The sequence below is a fragment of the Somniosus microcephalus genome, chromosome 9, assembly GCF_052327205.1.
Source record: "Somniosus microcephalus isolate GS21.2 chromosome 9, FLI_Smic_1.0, whole genome shotgun sequence".
Taxonomy (NCBI): Eukaryota; Metazoa; Chordata; class Chondrichthyes; order Squaliformes; family Somniosidae; genus Somniosus; species Somniosus microcephalus.
Window position 1 is genome coordinate 22,895,843 of NC_140995.1, and position 14,385 is coordinate 22,910,227.

The 14,385-nt window shown below is 47.5% G+C and overlaps 1 long non-coding RNA gene across 1 annotated transcript in view; it reads right to left on the reverse strand.

Moving 5' to 3' along the window:
* Positions 1-3,359: 3,359 nt before the first annotated feature.
* Positions 3,360-14,385, reverse strand: part of LOC147112298 (uncharacterized) — a 49,030-nt gene continuing 38,004 nt past the window's right edge. Inside the window, exons 2-3 of the long non-coding RNA XR_015079650.1 lie at positions 7,750-7,850; positions 3,360-4,148 (exon numbers count right to left, since the gene is read on the reverse strand). This is a non-coding gene — a long non-coding RNA (uncharacterized LOC147112298). The remainder of the gene's footprint in view (positions 4,149-7,749; positions 7,851-14,385) is intronic.

Below are 14,385 nucleotides of genomic sequence, written 5' to 3' on the forward strand. Positions count from 1 at the left end.
AGAAATTGAGATTAGACGTCTGATGAAGTGCGATTCAAAATTTGCACAGCTCATTATATGCAGGTGTCGTTCCAGATGAACTTCAAAATTGGAACATCAGCTACTTCCCAGAAAGATTAAAAAATGTGAACTAGGAATTATAGACCCATTAGTCTGACAGCTTTACTGGGATCAAATATTGAAGTTTATTATAAAAGAGGCAGTTCAAGAGCAAGATTAGGGAATCTATGCCAGTATAGCTGTATGAAGGACAGGCCATGGCCAACACATTTATTGGTGGGTGAATTGGATGAATTTGATATGGTGGATTTGATATATCTTGACTTTCAGAAGACAGTTGAGGTCATTCAGAAGAAATGAGCCGCTGAAATGAAAGCTCTTGGAATAATAGATTGCATGAACAATAGAGACCAAAGCTTGTGACCAACACATTTTCTGTTGGCAGCTTTGTACTCCATGGGTCAGTCTTACTGTTTGTGGATGTTTAGATATGGTGCTAATGAAGACTTTAAGGGGGCAAAATTCGGTTGCTTTGCGCCTCCTGTTAGCGCCTGACCGCAAACTTGGGTCACACCCCCTGACGTACCGCCGGACTCTATGTCCGACAGGGTCATGTGGGCGTTCTTGCGGCCGGGGCGGTGATAATTAAAGGGCAGGTGCAGGGCGGCCATTTTTGTTGTGGGGCGCCTGCCAGCACCTGCCCCCTCTGCCCTCCTGCTGCGGTGTGCCAGCCGCGATCGCTCAGCCCGGCACTCATCTTGAGTGCCAGGCTCTTTTGCCGGCATCCCGCTCCCCGGTGGTCCAGCAGGGCCCCGGTTCGTGCTGCACTAGGCCCCTCCCCTTTAATAAGGGGAGGGAGGCCTGCTGTACCGTGGCGCTATGTGCCGGCGTGCGTGTCGCTGCTGCACGTAGTGCCGCGATATTGAACTGGAGCGCCCCAAGAGGGTGGGGGAGCGCTTCCAGTAGTGCCCCGCCTCCCGCTTGGGGTGCTACCATTCAATTTCGCGGGGGTGATAACTTTTTCGGGGAGCTAAAAGTAGCAGCTAAGTTATCGCCCCAAAGGGGGCGCAAGCCAATTTTTTCCCCTAAAGCTTAATCTCCCAATTTGCAACAGATGATAACCAAATTGTGTTGGAAAGAAGAGGTTCAGAGAAAAAAAGATGATAATGCTCAAAGAAATCTACAGGGGCTTAGCAACCGAACAGATGAATCACAAAGAACAGAAGAAAGACTTGCACTTGTATAACACCTTTCCTGACTTCAGGACGTCCCAAAGCGCTTCACAGCCAATGAAGTACTTTTGAAGTGTAGTCACTGTTGTAATGTAGGAAACACAGCAGCCAATTTGCACACAGCAAGCTCCCACAAATAGCAATATAATAATGGCCAGATAATGTTTTTTTTTTAATTGACTTTGGTTGAGGGATAAATATTGGCCAGGACACCAGGGAGAACTCCCCTGCTCTTCAGAATAGAGGCATGGGCCTCGGTTTAACATCTCATCTGAAAGACAGCACTCCCTCAGTACTGTCTGTCAGCCTATCACATGCTGGAAGGGAGAATTCTTAGTCTTGCAATAGGTTTTGCCAGATCACGAATTTTTATGTTGAGTGAAGCGACATTATTCGGTGGAACTGGAGTCAGAACTGGCAGTGAGAAGGGAGTGCCGCACTGTGAACTGAGAGGAGGAGTTAAAGGGGAAGAATGCTTCGATGAACTGAGGTGCGGGTGAAGATAACTTCTGTGAAATGGGGAGGGGGTTGGTTACAGGAGACAAGTACTTAAGCACTGGAGTGTAGTTAGAGAGGAAGAATGTCTCTTTAAACTCGGCAGACGGAAACAGGGCCAGGGTGCCTCTGTAAACTGATAGGAGTTGGGGGGAAGCATACAGCTATGAACTAGGAGGGAGTGCGTGAAGGGGGCGAAAGTGCCTCTGTGAAAGGGTGGGGAATGCTTCGAAGGAGAGTGACACTTCAGGTAGCTTCTGGGGAAGTAATGGTCTGGTTAATCTGTTGAATATGAAAAAAAACTAAATGTAACTTATTTCTCCAACACTGTTTTTAGATTAAAAGCCCATCAAATGTGAAGTTAAGAATGAACCAGAATGCACTATCAAACCTCCAAATTTTCCAGGGGTGTATGAACCCCTTAGAATGCACGCATGTGTGGGGGCAACACTTGAATGGAGTGTGCACAATTCTAAATGTGCTCCCTGTGGCCCTGTCCATAGCTCAGTAACTGGCAACATGAGATCATCTGTGTTGCTTTTTTCAAAATTCTCTTCACTTTGTATCTCTGCATAAGTAATGATGCACACAACGGGAAATTGGATCAATTCCCAACTTAGCAGCGAGCAGCTGAATATGGGCTTGAGGTAGGAAAATGGTCAGACTGAATTGTGAAATAGGACCTGGGTGACAGAAGGAACTCTGTGGCTTTTTCATACTCCTGCACTCTTAGCATTAACAATCTGCCAAATAATTTTTTTTACTATGTATTTTTCAAAGTCATTTAAAAGTTGAGTAGCTGCTGCCCTGCCATAGGGCTGGATTTTGCCAGCCCTGGGGAGGTGAGTTTGGAGGCGGGACTGCTGGGAAAATGGCAGAATCTGGGGGCGGGTACCCATCTGCCCCCAACCCGCATCTGTGCCATCTTCCCAGGAGGTGGGAACCCGACCCGCGCTGGGTCCCATCTCCTGGAGGCGGGAAGGGGATTACAGCCACTTAGCTGCCTGTTAACTATCTGATAACAGGCAGTTAACAGGATTATCCCCATTTTTCCACCAGAGGCGCGGGCTTCCCAACGTCGGGAAACTCCGCCAGGGTCACCGAGGCGAACAGTGGGTCTGTGGGGGTCAGAGGGGTGCAAAAGTGTGCAGTGGAGGTAAGTGATGGGTGCAAGTGTGGAGAGATAAGTATGTGAGGTGAGTGAAAAGTGATAGAAAATGTTTACTTACCTTTGGTTCTTCCTGCAGGCTTCAACAGTTGGGGATGTGGAGACTCTCGCATCTCACCGGCAGGGATGACAGATGGCTGCTGCATTCTCCGAGGCTACAGCCGTCTAATTTCTGCTAAAGAAAGAGGTTTGATGAGTCTTGAATACAAGGACTCATCAAACTACATAGAATGTCAGTGTTTGACAGCTTCACAGAGCTGTCAGACGATGACAATTCATCTGTCAAAGATTTTTGACAGATGAAACGTCATATGCTGACATTCTCTGTAACCAGCTTCCCCTTAATTGGCCTGCTAAGCCCACTGGGCAAGCTTAACAAGGTCAATCAAGGGAAAATAGCGTGGGTTGGCCACAAGTCGATGGAGGCGGGACTGAAACCCGACAAGCAGCAGTCCTGCCTCCAACGCGCCCCCATTGGCAAAATCATCCCCATAGTTACTGTTTTGCTGGTGGCTAGACTGTTCTGCACCAGATGCACAATGACCGTTATGTTTCAGGCGCTGTGTTACTTAAAAGATATGTATTGCAAACTTATTAATGCGGAGTAAACCCCAAGTGGCACTGATTGCATAACTCACACAGGCCATTGACACCAACGCCCTACAGAAGTGTTTTATTTTGCTTGAACCAGTCGTGTCCAATGTTTACAGCACATGTTCGCTCAATTCAATTTTTGCAATTTGTTCCTATGTTTTTTTGGGATAGACATGCCTGTGTGGATTTTTCGAGACTTTGTAGAGCAAATCACAACGATTGTGTGTAAAGTTGTCCAGAATCAGTGAAAACCGGTAAAACAATATTAATCAGATGGTTGGTCAAAATGTGTTGTGTGATTTTACTTAAGATAAATGAAAAATGCCACTCAGGATCAGGTAGTTTAGACTTACTGGATTTGAACAGTTTTCTTTTAAACAAAATGAAGTCCCGGTAGTGGCTTGATGCAGGTGCAGCCCATGCATGTAAATCACACATGTTGTGTACAGTAAAGGCACAGTGGGCTCATTATCACTTCTGTCATTCTAGCTCAAGGGACACAAGACTAGTAATTGCCTCATTATTTATAATTTTTTATCATTTTTACTTATTTTCTTCCTTTTCTTGAGCATTTCCTTGGAATGCACATTCCCTGGCCAAGGTGATGATCTGGAGTAGAAACAGAAAATGCCGGAAATCCTCAGCAGGTCAGGCAGCATCTGTGGAGAGAGAAACAGAGTTAACGTTTCAGGTCGATGACCCTTCGTCAGAACTGGAAAAAGGTTGGCAATGTAACAGGTTTTAGGCAAGTACAGAGGCAGGGAAAGGGGGGAGGGTGGGCGGTGGTTGGAAAGGGGAGGAAAGAACAAAAGGGAAGGTCTGTGATAGGGTGGAAGGCAGGAGAGATTAAATGACAAAAGGTATGATGAGACAAGGCAAAGGGGGGTAGTAATGGAACAAGAAAAGAAACGTAAGATGAGTCTAGGACAGCTGTAAATGGAAAGCGCAGAACCATTACCAGCACCCGCAGTCCGAAAAAATAGGAACAGCGGTTATGATCTGAAATGACTAAACTCAGTCTTGAGTCTGGAAAGCTGTAAAGTGCCTAATCAAAAGATGAGGTACTGTTCCCTGTTTCTCTCTCCACAGATGCTGCCTGACCTGCTGAGCAATAACAGCATTTTCTGTTTTTATTTCATATTTCCAGCATCCACAGTATTAGTGATGATCTGGAGGCCTGTTCCACCACTGGTGCTCTCTAGCCTCTTTAGAAAGTTTGTGAGGTTGATCGAAAGATTAGGCACTTTACAACCTTCTGGACTCAACATTGAGCTAAACAATTTCAGATCATAACCACTGCTCCCATTTTTTCGGACAGCAGGTGCTGGTAATGATTCTGCTGTTGTCATTTACAGCTCCTCTAAACCCATCTATTATTTATTTTCTTTTAGGTAACTAGTTAATGGGCCAGAATTTGCCCAGTTAATTAGACTTGTTCCTGTACCCTCAAATCTTTTTTTATTGCCCTGTAAATTGCTGGAAGTGTGAGCAGATAACGGTGCGGCGAGGGCAATGAAGTATCTGGGATGTTGGTGAATGATGGGACCAACAGTCTATCTCCTTAACCAATGAGGTTAAAGGATTGAGAAATAAACAGAGGAAGGACTGAGAAGGAGGGTGAATTAGAGTGGGTGAATTCAATGTCAATCAGCTATAGAAAGAGAAATAAAGAGGGGGAAAGAAAGATTGGATTAAGAGAGAGAGAGAGAGTAAAATGAGACAGAAAGGAAAAGTAAGAAAACATTTTATTTTGATATTCTTTAAATCTCCAACAACAATTCACGACCACATTTAATTGTTCACTTTCTTAGCAAGTGAGGTTGATTGGCAGTTATTATCAATTATCAAATCGTTAAAAGGTTATTTACACTAATTACTAGACTTAACTTTCTGTGGTGAGTTTAATGGGAAATTAATGTGCAAATGCAGCAACTTCATGAAACTCATGGAGAGGTTAAGGGTGAGATGCCGTTTTCGCGAAGCTAATGGTGGAGCGGCGCAAATATTCAGCAAATTGTGGTGATTCGCAATTCACGGTGTATCTCTTCCTTGCCACAGGTTGCTGGGCAATTTACACATTAATAACAACATATGTCATTCAGATGTCATTACTTTTTCAACAAATTCTGGACCCATCTTTTGTGTCTTGGATGAAATAAGAACATAAGAAATAGGAGCAGGAGTCGGCCATACAGCCCCTTGAGCCTGCTCCGCCATTCAGTAAGATCACGGCGGCTCATTGACCTCAACTCCATTTTCCCGCCCGATCCCCATATCCCTTGATTCCCCTAGAGTCCAAAAATCTATCGATTTCAACCTTGAATATAATCAAAGACTCAGCATTCACATCCCTCTGGGGCAGAGAATTCCAAAGATTGACAACCTTCTGAGTGTAGAAATTCCTCCTCATCTCAGTCTTAAATGGATGACCCCTTATCCTGAGACTATGCCCCCCCTAGTTCTAGACACTCCAGCCATGGGGAAACAACCTCTCAGCAGCTACCCAGTCAATCGCCTTCAGAATCTTGTATGTTTCAATGAGATCACCTCTCATTCTTCTAAACTCCAGAGAGTATAGGCCCATTCTACACAATCTCTCATCATAGGACAGCCCTCTCCTGCCAGGAATCAATCTAGTGAACCTTCGTTGCACCGCCTCCAAGACAAGTATATGCTTCCTTAGATAAAGAGATCAAAACTGTGCACAGTACGCCAGGTGTGGTCTCACCAAGACCCTGTACAATTGTAGCAAGACTTCCTCACTCTTATACTCCAACCCCCTTGCAATAAAGGCCAACATTCCATTTGCCTTCCTTATTGCTTGCTGTACCTGCATGCTAGCTTTCTGTATTTTTTGCACGAGGACACCCAAATCTCTCTGAACACCAACATTTGAAAGTTTCTCACCATTTAAAAAATAGTCTGTTTTTCTATTCTTCCTACCAAAGTGAATAACCTCACATTTCCCTACATTATACTCCATCTGCCACCTTACTGCCCACTCACTCAGTCTATCTATATCCCTTTGCAGACTCTTTGGCCCCGATTTTCTGCCAGCCGTCGGGCCGAAAATCACCGAAATAGGGGGTCGCGGCCGCCCCCCAGCCTGATTTCCCGCCCCGTCCGACTTTCGGACCGCCGTTTCTCCGCAAGCCGATTCAGTGGCCATCGGGAGCCTAATCAACAATTATTGGCATGTTTAATGCCATTTTAGGGTGCCCTTGCGATTTTCAGGGGTTCCCCACGCTAAACACGCCTGCGGGGAACCCCGCTGATGAAACCTGGCGTGAAGCTTGCCGGCTTGCTCTCAGCTGCAGGTCATTCGGGAAAGCTGCAATTTAAAGGGACAGCATTTGTATGTTGAAGGACCTTGTTGTTGCAGGCTTGGGGCTACTTCTTCAAGGCTTAGGCACAGCTGTGGAAGGTTGGAGCCTCACACACTTCTCCAATGTGATCTCCTGGGAAGCCCCTCTCGCCACCCTCACTCAGCGCTTCCTCAGCGGAGGCATCTACCAGAAGCATGGGACGCCTTTTCTTCCTTCCCTTCTTGCCATTAGAGGATCTCCAGCAGCAGTGGCAGCAGCAGCAGAACCAGGAACAGCAGGATGAGCACCAGGAGCACCAGGCTGCTGCTCACTCACCTGAAGCTGCACAGACCAGAAGGGGCCAGCGCTTGGAAGTGGCTTGAGAGCACCTTGCTGCGCTTTAGGGGGCCATGGGGACCTGTATCTGCACTGGCAGTCCTACTCAGAAGGACTTCCATGAAGGTCTGGTTTCTCTGTTCAATAGATGGCCAACGCTCCTCAAGAGATGTCATTCTCTTATGAGCACTCACCATGTTTTCCGTACCCTGGCGAGTTATCTCCTCCATGGAGGTTGCCAAGCTTTCCATGGTGATGCGTTCATGCGCCAGTGACTCCACAAAGGCTCTGCTCATGGTCGTTATGGACTCCTCCATTCGCTCCACACTCGCAGCGACCCTGGAGAAAAAACCTGCCAGAGACTCCTGCATCTGTGCATGGAGATCCATCACCTCTTCTCTTGCGGATGGACCCAGAGGCAGAGGGTCGACATGCAGCGCAGCTGAGCTGAGCTGGCAGAGTCCTGCGCCCTCCGACGAGGACTCTCCACTGCTGTCCCTGTCTCCAGAATCTGCTGATGCTCACTTGTGAGCTGTGAAACACCAGGTGACAACACTACTGAATGTCCCAAAAGTCCCCCCGAAGTGTGAGTGTCTGCGCTGGTGCTGGGTGCACTTACTTCTGCTGACGCTGCACCCTCAGATGTTGGAGCTTCCTCTGAGGAGTCTGGCTGCACAGCCTCTTCCTCCTCCACAGTGGGGACGGGGGCTCTGGATGGTCCTGTGGGGGAGTAGAGGAAGGAGTTAGAGATGTGATGCCAAGGTTACATGCACATTCGAGTTGACATCTGCTGACACCTGCATCCATGCAGCCTTGGTCTCAGTGGGAGGTCTCTTCCTGCCTGACCTAGGGAAGAGGACCTCCCTGTGGGCCCTAACCCCATCCAATAATGCCTGCAGTGAAGCTTCGTCGAATTTGGAGGCAGCTCGGGGTCTGACACTGGCCACAGCTGCTGCTGGCTCCTCTGCCATCCTGCATGGTTCGTTTGGAAGCCTGCAGAGGAAGCAATGCTTGCTGTGGACCTTGAAAGCGCCATGAATGATGACATCATACTGTGGGGCTTCCTGACTGGAAATGGACAATTAGCAAGGCTGCCCACATGCTGGGAATTAATTGGCCACTTGAGGGAAAATTGCGTGGAGCTGGCTGACCCATTTTTTTGTGTGTCAGAACCCCACATTCGGGGAATCCGACCATTTCCCACACAATCCACAAAATTGGGCCCCTTGTGTTCTCCAAAGAGCTTACTGTCCCACCTAGCTTTGTATTGTCACCAAACTTGGATACATTACATGACCCTTCATCTAGGTCATTAATATAGATTGTAAATAGCTGAGGCCCCAACACTGATCCTTGCGGCACCCCACTAGTTACAGCCTGCCAACCTGAAAAAGACCCGTTTATCCCTACTCTCTGTTTTCTGTCCGTTAACCAATCCTCTATCCATGCTACTATATTACCCCCAACCCCATGAGCCCTTATATTGTGTAATAACCTTTTATGCGGCACCTTATCGAATACCTTTTGGAAATCCAAATATACTGCATCCACTGGTTCCCCTTTATCTACCCTGCTAGATACATCCTCAAAAAACTCTAATAAATTTGTCAAACCAGATTTCCCTTTCATAAAACCATGTTGACTCTGCCTAATCATGTTATGATTTTCTAAGTGCCCTGTTACCACTTCCTTAACAATGGATTTCAACATTTTCCCGACGACTGATTTCAGGCTAACTGGCCTGTAGTTCCTTGTTTTCTCTCTCCCCCCTTTCTTGAATAGCAGTGTTACATTTGCTACCTTCCAAACTGCTGGGACCATTTCAGAATCTAGGGCATTTTGGCTAATGTTAAATCCATTAATGGCAACAGTCGGCATGACGAAGTCTGCATGTAATGACATAAATCGTGCAGCAACACATCATTGTAGGATTTTTTTTGCCACTTCCAGAACTGGACAGGAGACGAATAAATGTGGGCCAAAGTTGAGACTGTGGGTGTAGTTCTGACATTTGCTTTGTTGAGTAAAAATCTTAACATCCTTAGATAATGAGTGTATTTACATCATGAGTCACAGAAGAATGAGGGGAGTAAAGGAGGTACTGGAGATCTGATGATGCCTGTGTAACCAGACCCCAGCATTAATCGGGAGCGGAGAGAAGAGAAGAAAACTGGAGGCAAAATTAACACTTAATCCCTTTGGGATGTCTCCGTGCTCCTTTTCCAAAGAATTAGCTTGTAGAAAACCAAATGTCACAATCCCGAAATTAAGATTAAATTTATCACAGTGCCTACTCTGTCTTTGTTTTTCTTCCCCTCCCCCTCCTCTCTCTCTCTCTCTCTTTCTTCTCTCTCTCGCTCTCTCCCACCTCCACTCCCTCGCTTTTTCCTGCCTACCACCCCACACAGTGTCTCTCACTATGGCTGCATTTGGGCACTTCAGTGACAATTAGGCTCACGAATGGCACGTCTCTCTCTGCAGAGCTGGTTCAATGCCATCATTTTTTTCCCCTTGTGGGGAGCTAAATTTTCACCCGTGCTGGCTGACTCACTTGTGAAACATTTTGTGCTGAAACGTTCCTGTGAATTTCACACTTCATCTCCCCGCCCCCACCCCCCGAGGTGATTTTCCAAGTTGCCGCGGTTCACCTGAAGCAATAAAGAGTGTTAATGGGCCCTCTGCACTTGGAATAATCCTGCTAAAATTTAGGAACGCTTATGTCAGATACCAAGAGCTAAATACTGCAGAAAGCCTAGAGGAGTTTAGAAAGTGCAGGGGTGAAAGTAAAAAGAAAATTAGGAAAGTAAAGGGGGGGGGCATGAAAAATTATTGGTAAGTAAAATTAAGGAAAACCCAAAGATGTTTGATTAAATACATAAAGAGCAAGAGGATAACTAAGGAAAGAGTAGGGCCTATTAGAGACCAAAAAGGAAACGTGTGTGTGAAGGTGGAAGACATGGGTATGGTTCTTAATGAATACTTTGCATCTGTCTTCACAAAAGAGAGGGATGATGCAGACATTGTAGTGGAGGAGGAGTGTGAAATATTAGGTGTGATAAACATAGTGAGAGAGGAAATATTAAGGGGTTTAGGATCTTTGAAAGTAGATAAATAACCAGGCCTGGATGAAATGTATCCCAGGCTGTTAAGAGAAACAAGGGAGGAAATAGCGGAAGCTCTGACCGTCATTTTTCAATCCTCTCTGGCTACAGGTGTGGTACTGGAGGACTGCTAACATTGTACTGTTGTTTGAAAAGGGAGAATGCGAAACACCAGGGGCAGGATTTTTATTGAGCCGTGGAGGCGGGATTGGAGGCGTGTGGGGGGGTTAAAATCGCAAAAACTGGCGTGTGGGACCCCCCCCCCCGGCCTGGTTCCCGACTCCGAGCAATTTTAACTCAGGCGTGTCTGATGGCCCCGATTCCGTCCCGCATCCAACAGGACTGGTCATTAAGGCCCTTAACAAGCACTAAATGGCCTCTATAATCCTATTTTAAAAGGCCCTTGCGATTTTAACCCTTTTCCCACATGAAACACGCCTGGTGGGAAACATAGAAACATAGAAGATAGGAGCAGGAGTAGGCCATTCGGCCCCTCGAGCCTGCTCCGCCATTCAATGAGATCATGGCTAATCATCCAAATTCAGTACCCTGTGACGTAATAAAGACTCACTACGCACTTGGTTGTACATAAAGCAAGGCTTTAATCGACTTGTAACAAAACATGGAGGTCTAGTTAGTAGTCACTAGCTTCCTGTTTCCAGATTGTCTCTGGTCAAGTTGGGCCCATGCCCGAGTATTTATACTCCTCGGACGGCGCCCTCAGCTGGCCGTCCAGTAGTACTTCCTGAGTTACTTCTTGTAGAAGTTGCGATTTATGACATTCTTCCTCCCTAAAAGGTTTGGAAGTCCAGTCTTCCTTTAACGGACTAGGTGGACCAAAAATAGCCGTAGTCGTTTAGCTTTCTGCTTGTGACCGGAAGGCACGTCTCCCAAGACCGTGTCCTGGTCCCTGGGTCACTTGGCCCGTACCGGTAAGTCGGTAGAGTCCGTGTCGTCTTGATCATCCTGTGGAGGCCTGGGAATATCATGACTCCGGGCACGGGTCCCCACAGGCGCAGAGCTGGCCTCATCCTGGGTCGTAGCCGGAGATTGTCCGGCGTCCTGGTTTCGGGTGGCCATCCTACGGGGAGCGTTCGGCTCCCTGAGTTGATCCGGTAGCACTGCCGGCAGATCCCTCGATGTCCCAGGTAGAGCGCCATCTTTACAGGGGTGCGGAGTGCTGACATCATCGTCGTGGGATCCTTCATCATTCGGGCCCGTGTGACCGGTTGGGCAGGGAGCCAGATCTCTGAGCGAGACGGTGGACTCCTGGCCATCGGGGTACCGCACATGCGCATACGTGGGGTTTACCACCTCATCAATGAGAGGGTCATTCTTGGCAGACCGGACTAACCTCCGGAGTAGCACAGGGCCTGGAGCCACCAACCATGACGGTAGAGATGTCCCATGTGTAGAGCGACGCCGGAACTTGAAGAATCGCTCATGAAGTGTGACATTAGTGGATGTGGAGAGAAGAGACCTGATGGAGTGTAACACGTCGGGGAGCAGTTTCCCACTGCTGGTCTGGTAGGTTGCGTGACCTCAGTGCCAGACGGACAGCGTTCCAGATGATGGCATTGTATTGTTCAACCTGTCCATTGCCGATTGGGTGATATGGTGTCGTCTTACTCGAGGCGATTCCCCATTGGGAGAGATAACTTTTAAGTTCACTCGACATAAAGGAGGGACCCCGATCCATGTGGATAAAATTGGCCGTCCCGCAAAGGGAAAAGACCTGATCGAGGCATTTAATTACCGTAGAGGTAAGCATATTAGGACAGGGGAAGGCAAAGGGAAAGCGTGAATACTCGTCTACCATCGTAAGTAGGTAGGTGTTCCGCATCGACGAAGGCAATGGCCCTGTAAAGCCTATGCTGAGCCTCTGCATAGGCTGCATTGCATGTATGAGTAATCTTTTGTGCTGCTTCTGGTAGTCCTGTCCCAGAAGCACATCGCTACATAAGTTTTCGAGTACTCCAAGCCGGGTGGAGGGATACGTGCGACCATTGAGGATGAGGTTGACAAGACAGAAGCCAGAAGAATTGGTGGTCAGAGTCGTCAGAGCCATTGCGATCTCCCTGTCCGAGGGATAAATGCGCAGTTTTAACCTGCTGACAGCCCGCTTACTAATGAAGCTGTCAGAGCTGCAGGAGTCGATTAGCACGCTTAGAGCGTGCCCATTTACTGAAACCTTCGTGGCTGCATGGGACAAACTTTGGGGAAAAACAGCTGTGATGGGAGGAGGGGTAATTTTTCCTTCGGCAGCTGTAGCCTTAGCAGTGGTTCTTGGGAGAGGAGCAGCTCCATAGATAGCAGCTGTGAAGCTAACAGGGGCTCTCGACCGGTATACTTTAGAGAAGCAGCCTTTCTTGTTAGCAGAGGCCCGTGACTGGCATGCCTTGGAAAAGTGTCCTTTCTTGCCGCAATGATTGCAGGTCGCATTACGAGCCGGGCAAAATTTTCTGTAATGGAACGTACCTCCACAAAAGAAACACTTTCTTCCTGATTGCCAGGATGCTGCTAGGGCGGGGTCATCATCAGCAAAGGCCTCTAGGGTAGGGTCATCGTCCGTTAGAGTAGAGTCATCATCAGTGGGGGCATCCACCTGAGACCTATCGAAAGACTTATTAAAGGTGATAGCCGCCGCCCGTGCACGTGGTGGGAGATAAGTGTCTGCATTCTTCTTGGCCAAGTCCAGGGAACACGCCTGGTCATAAGCAGCCCGTAAATTGAGGTTATATTTTCCAGCAGGCGCTGACGTATAAAAGGGGACACAATCCCATTGATAAAGGAATTGCGGATTAGTTCCTCTTGATACTGTTCAGCTGTAACCGCTTTAAGGTTACAATCTTTGCTGAGCCCGCGAAGTTTCTGGAGGAATTCATCGAGTGATTCCCCAGGCTGCTGCCGAGTTGTGGCCAGTAGGTGTCGAGCAAAGATTTCATTCGGGGACTTGACAAATAGCTGCTGTAAAATTTGGATAGCAGCGTTGTAGTCTATACAGTCCTCAATATAATCATACACATGAGAGGATACGTAGTTAATAAGCATTCGTAACTTATTAGGGGCATCCGCCCCACATTCTTCAAGAAAGTTGCTAAAGGTATGAAACCAACGCTTCCATACCTTCACTGCCGCAGGTGCATTCGGGTCCAGGTCGAGTCGAGCGGGTCTAAGGAGTTTTTCCATGATGGATCAGTTTCTTGCACAAGTCCCTTTCTGCGGTTCGAGTTGCAGCTTGTTGTTCCGAATCACCCAAGGCGTGGAGACGATAACAAGTCGATTAAATTGACATAATAAAGACTCACTACGCACTTGGTTGTTTATAAAGCAAGGCTTTAATCGACTTGTAACAAAACATGGAGGTCTAGTTAGTAGTCACTAGCTTCCTGTTTCCAGATTGTCTCTGGTCAAGTTGGGCCCACGCCCGAGTATTTATACTCCTCGGACGGCGCCCTCAGCTGGCCGTCCAGTAGTACTTCCTGAGTTACTTCTTGTAGAAGTTGCGATTTGTGACACCCTGTTCCTGCCTTTTCTCCATATCCCTTGATCCCTTTAGCCTTAACAAATACATCCAACTCCTTCGTGAATATATTTAATGAATTGGCCTCTACTGCCTTCTTTGGCAGAGAATTCCACAGGTTCACCACTCTCTGGGTGAAGAAATTCCTCCTCATCTCTGTCCTAAATGGCTTACCCCTTATCCTTAGACTGTGACCCCTGGTTCTGGACTCCCCAACCATCGGGAACACCCTTCCAGCATCTAGTCTGTCTAGTCCTGTTAGAATTTTATAAGTTTCGATGAGATCCCCTCTCATTCTTCTAAACTCCAGCAAGTACAAGCCCAATCGACCCAATCTCTCCTCATACGTCATTCCTGTCATCCCAGGTATCAGCCTAGTGAATCTTCGCTGCACTCCTTTCATGGCAAGGACATCCTTCCTCAGATAAGGCGACCAAAACTGCACACAATACTCAAGATGTGGCCTCACCAAGGCCCTGTACAACTGCAGCAAGACATCCTTGTTCCTGTACTCAAACCCTCTCGCTACGAAAACCAACATACCATTTGCCTTCTTAACCGCCTGCTGCACCTGCATGCTTACTTTCAGCGACTGGTGCACAAGGAATCCCAGGTCTCGTTGCACTTCCCC